The 7,882-nt window shown below is 42.1% G+C and overlaps 1 long non-coding RNA gene across 1 annotated transcript; it reads right to left on the bottom strand.

Moving 5' to 3' along the window:
- Window positions 1-2,139: 2,139 nt before the first annotated feature.
- On the bottom strand, window positions 2,140-7,629 carry LOC135975937 (uncharacterized). Its single transcript, XR_010593166.1, has 3 exons — window positions 7,491-7,629; window positions 6,491-6,623; window positions 2,140-3,680 (listed from the first exon to the last, which is right to left on the bottom strand). It is a non-coding gene; the product is annotated as an uncharacterized LOC135975937 (long non-coding RNA).
- Between the last annotated feature and the right edge of the window lie 253 nt (window positions 7,630-7,882).

Genomic DNA, 7,882 nt, shown 5'->3' on the forward strand with positions numbered 1-7,882 from the left:
GTGGACCAGCCCTAAATAACATGAAACACAGCAAGGAAACGGGAATATTTTAACGTCCCAGTCCTGTAAACACATATGCACATGCTTAACTTTAGTTTAGTATCATTACTCCCATTGATTTCAATGGAACTACTCAGGCAGTAAAGCTAAGCACACGCATGTTTACAGAATCAGGGCCTTAGTTAAGACTGATGTGCGCTAAGAACAGAGTCATTGTAAGAAGAAACATAAGCTTGTTGGGCTTAACCATGAATTCCTATTTTCTTGGCTGTACTGAGTTATCGTGTTTCTTGAAAAATGTGCTTTTTGGTGATTTCTTTTAGAAAAACTGTTTAGAACAATTATCTTTACAAAAGGTTCTGGAACACATTACCTACCCCATTACACACACTTCCTTTTAATCAGCACTCATCCACTTTGAAGTTACAGGAATGCACAATGACAATATTTTTGCACTTGGATAACTTAAAAACATCCTACGTGATTTTTATAATTCAAATATATGGAAAATACTAATATGAATACAGATGACAATAATAATGCTGGTCGGTGGAGAGCTGGCATGTTGAGCTTCAGCTTTTTGCAACATAAAATACAACACAGTTTTGAGTCCCGATCCTGCATCTTGCATGAATTAATCTTTACATGTGAGATTAGAGCCAATGAAATCAATTATTCAGGTATAATCTACATTTACTTCATTGGGTTTTGTCTATATAAAAATTGAGTAGGGACATGCAGGATTATTCCCAATGGTGGTAACTTGCTTGAGTAAGGGCTGAAGAATTGAGCTCTCAATTTGCTTTTTATTGAAACTGTGGGCCTGATCCTCCTGAAATCAATGGAATTTTGCCATTCAATGGGAGTAGGATTGGGCCCAGTATTCCAGAATGCTTTACAGACTGCTGTAAGTAATACAATTACAGGGATATATAATAAAACAATAGTGGAAGAGAACTTTGGAGGTAAAGGCAAGAAAAATTATGTTATGTTTTCTTCAGCTACATTTTGAAGTGGGCCCAGTCCTGGATCCCCAAGCAGCACCCAAACCCATTGAGTTTTGCGAGAGCAAGGAATGCAGGATGAGATCTCGATAAGTCAAGGATGTAGAGGGAAGCCGTTGTAAAGGAGAAGGCTTTTGCACAAAAATGTGTGACAGGATAGACAGGAAACCAAGGCTAGATGAAGGGCGGTAGCAAGGAAGGTGGTAGAGAGAGAAATTGCATAAGACAAGCTGATGGAAATAGAAGTGTATAATGAAAACAATGACAACTTTAATTCCAGACACAGCCCTGACCATATAGGGAATTACCAGGGATCAGTCCAACCATGTGGAATAAACGGTACCACTCTAGTCTAATGAGTCACCTTAAGAATACATTCCTCTGTCTGCACACATTATACAGACTATGAAGACATATGGAGGTTCCAGAAAAACGGAGCACGGTCTTGCAGACATAGAGCCAGAAGTCTGCCCTGAAACAACATTCCAAACTCCCATTCAACTCAATGGGATTTTTCCATAAAACCTGCTGGCAGAGTATGGACATGAAGGTCATATATTTATGTTTGAACACCATGTAAAAAAATTTGTGGGGGGGGGGGGAGAGGGGGGTAACAGGCACCTATATAAGACAAAGCCCCAATATCAAGACTGTCCCTATAAAAATTGGGACAGCTGGTCACCCTACTGTTGATTGTGATTCAGACTATACGCTCATCCAAGGGAAAAAGAATCCCTCCCTCCCCCCCCCCAAAAAAGCCCCACATACCTGGTCCTTGGGTCACGAAGCAGAGTCAAAAGCAAGGTTACTTGATCACCTGCTCCAGGGAGGGAGAAAGCGGGCAAGGAGTGGGTGGGGAACAGGCACAGCCTTACATCCACCCCATAACCACTCAGTGAGTAGAGTAGCCAAGCCATCATAACAGATAGGTATATGAAGAAGGGAGTAGTAATACACTGTTGGTGAAAGCCAATAGTCAATAATTCACTCAGGAGCAAGGAGGAAAATGTGACTCAGAAGGGCCTACTGAGGCTACTGTGCCTGAAGTCACAAATCTACCCCAAAATGTGCTGGGCACTGTACAGACATATAAGGCGACATCAACTCTGACCAGTGTATAAAAATGTTCTCAAATTATTTTTAATGTCAACAAAAACAGTTTACAAAAATAGTTAAACATTCATCAGCGGTGCTTAAACTTAGATGTAAAAGATGACGGTAACTGTAGAAAGAGAAGTGAAACATATTAGCTGGCATAGGGAAAAGAGACTAAGTGTAAAGCAAAAAGCAAACACTGTAAATGTTGAAAAGGAAATTCTACATTTAAAATTATTCCAGCTGGAACAACTGAGAGGGTTATTAGGAAACACAAGTAGTTATTTTTGACAAATGTTTTATCTTAATGTTTCTTTAAAATAAAATAATCATGACTAGAAACCCTAGGTTCAAAGTTAAAATATAGCAATGACAACTACAGTAAGACAAGATCATTTTCACCACTAATCCAACTCTAGAGAATGACAATCTTCCTAACCTTCCTTTTAAAGAAAACATAATCAGACAATAAACTAGACTTGCTTTTGATACTATTTTTACCTTTTGTTATGAAGACAATTCCAATAAACATACAAGTTCAACCACTGAATTTTTGCTGTAGAAATTCAAACCTAGCTTCTGAACACACACACACACAGGTGTAAATTGAATCAACTCCCTTAGGAGGAAAGGCCTGGATAGCAGATTCTTCAGTTCTTTGTAGTACCCACCTTCGCTCTCTTGTTGTAGAGAAAAGGTCCATCACCAGGATCCTTTAGAAACCTGGGGCAAATTCTCCCTTCATTTACACTGGCATCACTTCATTGAAGTCAATGGTATAATTGAGAGGAGAGTGTTAAAGGAAGATCACTTCAAACCAGCAAATTTTTTTGTTAAGCCTTTTCTAAAATAACATTTCATCTTCCCCCTACATCTGTATTTGTGTTAATCCCCATCAACCCAACAGGTTCCAAATTAATTAAGCAAACCTCCTTTCACCAAGGTTATGCAGAGATTGCATAGAAAGAACCCCCATTACAAAAATTCACCTTTTGTTTAACTGCACATGCCAAATACAATTGTCAATGCAGTAGACAGGTAAAGCAGCACAATATAGTACAGCACAATCTGTGGGCTCTGTAGGAGCAGGAAAAGGAGTATTTATATAGTGGTAAACTAAATTATGCAAGACATGAGTGTTCTTTAGTTGTGTGACCAGAAAGTAGTTGCTTAGTACAGATATGGGGGGTGACTAGCAAAAATCTTGATTTATCCCCTTCCACAAAGGTATCTTCTCATTACTGATCCTTCTGCATTTAAGATGTAAAAGCTTAGGCATTGTTTGCCCTGCCTACCTTCCTCCCACTCCAGGATCTAACTGTCTTTTAGTTTTTGCATGTCTCTATCTGGAGTTTCATTTTGGAGGAGGTAAGTTGCTGGTTGTTTTCAGTGATCTGCCTTTTGCATGGTTGCCCTTGTTGAACGTTCAATGCACACGATGTGTCAGCAAAGTATGTATACTTCTTTATTTATCTGCGGGAGAAGAAGGGCGAGTGTGGTGGAAAAGGGGGGAGCGCAGCTTCTTACTGACATGCTCTCTCCGCACAGCCTGCTGGGAAATGTAGTCCAAGCTACAGCTGCCTATGAACAAAAGAAAGCTGCTGTTGTTAAAGCATCTCACCTAAAACGCCTTCCAGAATACAAGGGTTTACGCCGCTTCCGTCACAAGTAAAACTTGCAAAAGACACACACAAAAAGGAAATAAAAGTTCCTTTCTACAAATCATGCTGGCGTTTAATTGTTTTTGAGCCAAGATTTATTGGAAAGATCCATCCACACATACTAACTACTTTGGGATCATCATAGAAGTAGGGCAGCGAATGAAACATGCCACTTTGATTCAATATTTTAGATCTCAAACAATGCGAATTCCTGTCCCTATGTCTTTTCTTTTTTGTTTAGCACAAAAGGACTGTCACATAGGAAATCTTTCCTACTGTGTATAAGATGCATTTAATTGTATTAATAGGAGCAGAAAGAATTCTCCATAGCATAATCACATTGGAATTTTATTTTATGCCAGAAATTCAGCTTCTTGTCTTGACAGGAGAACAAAACAATGGTCATGGCTTTCAAACGAATAAATAGTTTTAAACTAATTGTTCTGTGCCTTTTCTCTTCAGACCGTATTTATGAACCTAACCTTGATTGTATAATAAAACAAGCACATCGTCGTTCAATGTATTTATTTATTTGCCAGCGCTCAGTAAAATTCTGGAGTAATTTCTTGCTTTCAGACCTCAGGGCGATCAACTGGGGTATAAATATGCAAATACTTGTAACCCCTCTAGGGACTGTAAAAAAAAAAATCGGTTGTTTAGCCTCATGCTTTTAAAAGCAATGGGGGCATTTGTGCCTTACAATGCAAACCATGTTGCCAATAAGGAGTTCTCTGGTGATCCTTGTATAGAGAATCTAACGCTCTCTCTCTCTCTCGCCTGGGTAATTACTTTAAGTTTCAGCTCCCCCTCCCCCCACGTTAACCTTGGATCCATAGTTTCTGACGCTGCCTCTTTCCTCCTCTTCTCCAGTACATCAGCTGTTACTTTTCATTTCATGGCTCACTGGTGAAACTCCTGAACTCTTTTCTCTTTACAGGTCCAACCTGTTTTCTTCCTAGATGCTTTTGACTTTTCCCAAGGTCTCATCTTTTATCACGTTAAAGCCTTGCTTGCTAATAAGTGTTCGGGGAGGTGGGTGTTAAGTACGGGGGAGGGGAAGGAACCTGCTTGTGTGTCAAACCGGTCAGGGATGCGAGTTCCATTAGTCAATGGTGAAACTGATCAAGAGAGACCTTTGAATTACCAGCTCAGGCATCTCCCCAGGACCACGTTGGTAATTTACAAAAAGATCGTGCTGTATTGGCAAAGGCTTTGTTCTAAAAACAGGGCGAGCAAAAGTGGGTAAGCAAAGATTGCCTTCCCCCCATTACCACCATGGTGTTAGGGGGCTGGCAGGACTGTAACCACCAAAATGAGGCATATAAAAGAAAGCTCCACCTCCCACCCTCCAGGTCTTGAGGAATTATTTTTCCCTCCCCCCATTTTATCAGTCATATGTAGGGGTGGTGATTGGTTGACTGTCCTTTGCAGCGTTATCAGTCCTGTGGTAGCAGTAGACCGGATACTAGTACTGCAGCGATTAAAAAAAAAATGTTACCTAAACTGTTTTGTTTTTTTAATAACCAAAGCAGCAAATGACAGTGTTTGATGATCAGTGTATGGTCATCACCAGCATATTAAAGGGGGTGAGAAGAGAGAAAAATCTGCTGGATTGTATGATTCAAAGGGGGGGGGGGGAGGAGAGAGAATACAACTGATAAGGTTTGTTGTTAGAGAGACGGGGTGGGGTGGGGAGGGGTAAGATCTTTTACTGGACCAACTTCTGTGGGTGAAAGAAACAAGCTTACACAGAGCTCTTCTTCAGGCGTAAGCTTGCTTCTCTCACCAACAGAAATTGGTCCAGTAAAATGTTACCTCAGCCATCTTGTCTCTAGTATCCTGGCACCAACACTGCATACAAGGTTTGTTGTTGTTGTTTTTGTAATGCGTGAACAGCTGGTGAGATAGCTACACACCTTCAGAGAATCAACTCTTCAGTTTATCCACTGAATGGAGAGAGTACAAGCATGGCAGTTTCCCCACTTTACCCAGCCATATTGCAAGGTGGCATCATATTAGAGCAGGCTTAAAAAAAAAAAAAAAAGGAAAGAATGTGCAAGTGTGTTTAAAAAGTGAATTCGGTTTTTCCATCCATATTTGAAATTTCAACTACTAACAAACAAAACAAAACCCCTAACCTCCAACTAGCTCTAAACATTACTGCATTGCAATAATATGGCAAAGTAGTTTCCTAAAACATACCGGTTGGGACAATCCTGGAACTTGAGAGATGTGGCAACCTTACACATGCCCCACCAAATGTTTATACTATGTGAATCTCTTTGCATATGGGATAATCCATTGGAGTAAGTATCTGAGTGTTTCACAAACATTTATATTGACAAAATCCAGGTGAGGAGGTGGTGTTATTACCATTTTATAAATAGGGAGTAGCTAAAACAGAGAGATTAAGGTTAAGATGAAAGCTTATGCCCAAATAGATCTGTTAGTCTTTAAGGTGCCACCGGACTCCTCATTGTTTTTGTGGATACAGACTAACATGGTTACCCCTTGATACTTAAGGTTAAGGGTAACCACTAATTTTGGGTTCACAATTGGCTATACCTAGGAGGACCTGATTTTTCAGAGAACTTCATATGTTCAAAATACAGCTCCCATTGACTTCTGTTGGAGTTGTGAGTGCTCAGCACTTCTGCAAATCAGGCACCCAGGAAGTGAGGAACCCACAGTTAGTGACTATGTGGGAACATTTTTGTTTAAATGACTTACCCAGCATCACACAGGATCTCTGTGGCAGAGGTAGGGATAGAAGCCAGTTCCCCGGGGCTGCATTCAATTCCTTACCCATGGGCATATTTCTCTTCCTCCAGCCCCCTGCCTCATTCACATCATCTTCCAACATCTGCAACAAATGAAGCAGGGGTCCTTGCAAGAGAGAGTTGACTTGCCCTTGGGGCACCTCTTTATGGCAGAGTGTGGCATAGCAGGGTCACCTCATTTACCACCCCTTGCCTACAGCCAGGCTGGTCCTGCTGTGGTCTGCCTCTTCTTGTGACTGAGCCCTCCAGCCAAGTCATTTACAGCACCCATCCCTTCTGGGGGGCAGGTAATGTCCCAAGCTGACTATAGTCCAGTGTCCTTGAGGTCTTCAGCCCAACTCTAGGCCCTGTGGTCCTTTCTCCCTCTTGTCTCAGGGCTTCAAAAACCCAGCTCCTTACATCAGGGGTGTTCATGCCACCTATCAGGCAACAGGGAGGAGACCCCAGGCCCTTCCTCTCCTCTGAGTTCCAGCCCATGGTTCCTGTAGTGAACCAACAAAGTCTGTTTACACAGACCCAGCCCCTGCTATCTCTAGGATTACCAGATAGCAAGTGTGAAAAATCAGGACAGGGGGTGGGGGTGGGGGGGGGTAATAGGTGCCTATGTAAAGTAAATCTCAAAAAATCAGGACTGTGCCTATAAAATCAGGACATCTGGTCACCCTAGCTTCCTCCCAGGGCTTCACTTTATCTCAGCCTGCCAGTGGGCCTTCCCCTCAGCCCCTTCCTGGGCCCACTGCATAGCTGCATTCTTCTCAAGCTCCACAGCCTCTTCAGAGTCATGCTTCTTTTAGGCCCCCCAACAAGTCCCAAATGAAGATACAAATTTAAACCACATCTGCCTTCTTCAGGCAGAATCTTTCATCCCTCTTAAAATTTCCCATTCACTCTATCCCTACACTTGAATGGTTCCCTGGAGGTCCAGGTCCTGCTCTTGTAATAAAACTCACCACCACAGTTACCTCCATCCCCATGGTTTCTCTGGCCTTTCCCTAGCCTCTGACCAGAATTCTCTGCTCAGGAGAAGATACCAGGGCCAACTCTTCCCCCTAGGCTTCCTCTTCAAGCCTGCTAGCTAGCTCTCACTCTTTCCCTACCTCCAACTCTGCACTTCCTCTCTTTATACTAGCCACCCAGCTCTTCCCCCAACTGGACTCAACTTTGATTGGGCCTGGCCTACCCCCTAGGTGCAACCAAGTGACTTAATTGAGCTCTTCAGTTCCAGTTAACTCTTTCAGAGCTAATGTGAGATATAAACCCACTCACTGTCCTACCGACAACACCAGCCTCCTTCACTGCACAATCCTCATTCATCCCCAGAGGATCCGTCCTATGCACTGAA

This window comes from Chrysemys picta, chromosome 1 (genome assembly GCF_011386835.1).
Source record: "Chrysemys picta bellii isolate R12L10 chromosome 1, ASM1138683v2, whole genome shotgun sequence".
NCBI classification, from domain to species: domain Eukaryota; kingdom Metazoa; phylum Chordata; order Testudines; family Emydidae; genus Chrysemys; species Chrysemys picta.